Raw genomic sequence first — 1,882 nt, 5'->3', positions numbered from 1 at the left:
TGAGAGTTCCAAACAACATGGCTCATTTGTTGTTCGATATCGGCATGTCCCTTGTACCCGTTTAATTTGCTTGGAATCTTCTTCATGATGTGCCAAATACACCAGTGGTGAACTGTTGTTGGCATATAGGCCTCTAAAGCCCTTTTCATTGATGCGCACTGATCGGTGAGAAACCCTTTCGGAGCGTTTCCTCCCATGCAACGAAGCCAGCATTGAAATAACCATTTGAATGATTCAATTTCTTCGTTCTTCATCAAAGAGCATCCGAGAAGTGTTGACTGACCGTGGTGATTCACCCCGACAAAAGAACCACAGACCAAATTATACCTGAAACGAATTTCCATGGTCCAGAATGCAAAATCATTAGGTACACCCTAACAAATGCTTCGAATACACCCAATGACACAGCCAATATACACCTCTGCTGCGGATTCGTAAAAATAAATTAATTTAGCATCATAAACAGGGACAGTTTGTTACCTGTTTGTATTGTAGGTGGTGTCGAACGAAATGACGTCTTCGAAATACTCACAGGCTGCTCTGCTTCTTGCGTCGGCCCAAAAGGCCAGCTTAATCGATTGATCCTCCTCGAGTTTGAGCTCAAAAAAGAAATTCGGATTCTTCTCTTTCATTCTTAAGAAATATTTCCCGAATTCCTTTGCATCTTCTTGTTCGGAAACATTCCGCACTTCCCTGGTAATGTAATTCCTCACGTCCTTTTCGATGAAATTTAACTCGCGGTGACCCCCGGCAGCCGCAACAAATGATTGGTAGGTTTTGCTTGGTCTGATACCGGCCTCCTCGTTATTCTCTATCGTACGACGAATGGACATGCTTAGTTCCCTGTGCTGTTTGAGCATCTCTGCTTTGCTTGGACAGCAGGGGTGTGAATGATCCAGCACAACCTTTGAAATGATCCAAGCGCCGACATCCTTCAATGTGTGTATATAAATTCTTGCAGGACAGTTTAAACCGGCTGTTGGATTGGTCTTCTCGGTTGGAGATATTTTAGATTTCCATTTTCCCTCTCTGCTACATGTAATCAGTTGATTCTTAATCTCGTTTCCCTTCCTATTTGTGCACCGAACTCTTGTAGAGAAACCTGCAGCCTTGGCGTAGTTCCTGTAAAATTTTCCGGCATCTTCAAGGGTGGTAAAGGTCATTCCGACCTTCGGAACAAGATCGTCATCAACAACCGAGAGAGGCTGCATAATACACCGTGTCAGAACTGTGAATACACCCATAGATATGATACAAATACACCCAATCATGTCTAATATGATACACCCGAACCGAAACAACTCAACTACAGAATGACCTTTAAAGCCATAAACTGTCAATACACAGGCTGCAGAATACACCATCTCAAAAACTAAAAACACACCCAATCATGTCTGATATAATAACAACAACTCAATTAAAAATAACAAAAAACCAGTAAAGTGTATATACACCCACACTTATAGCTAAAATACACCCAAAGAAGAATTGATCTACACCCGAGCATCTGCTATAAATTCCAGGTAATTAAACAATGTTGAGCAATTTTTAAACTACACAATGCTATACAAATTACTGAAAGAAAATTCATACTAATCCTATGTAAATCAAACCTCAGGAACTTCGTTAGATCCATAATCCACTTCGCCTGGATTCAGCACACAATCTGAGCTTGAAGGATCCATTATCTTCAAAACGAGTTCAAACTTTGATTTCAGAAAACAACAAATCAAAAGAGAAAACGAAGCTCGAGTTGCAGAGAGAGAAAAAGATAACGTAAACGAAGAACATACCAGTGAGAAAAGAAGAGGAAAAGATCGATGGAGAAGAATGAGGGAAGACGCACGAGAAGAAGAACAACCAAATCTCAAAATAACGAAAA

The sequence above is a fragment of the Arachis duranensis genome, chromosome 8 (genome assembly GCF_000817695.3).
Source record: "Arachis duranensis cultivar V14167 chromosome 8, aradu.V14167.gnm2.J7QH, whole genome shotgun sequence".
Taxonomy (NCBI): Eukaryota; Viridiplantae; Streptophyta; class Magnoliopsida; order Fabales; family Fabaceae; genus Arachis; species Arachis duranensis.
The sequence above is the reverse complement of the archived record's forward strand: the minus strand, read 5'-3'. Positions refer to the sequence as shown.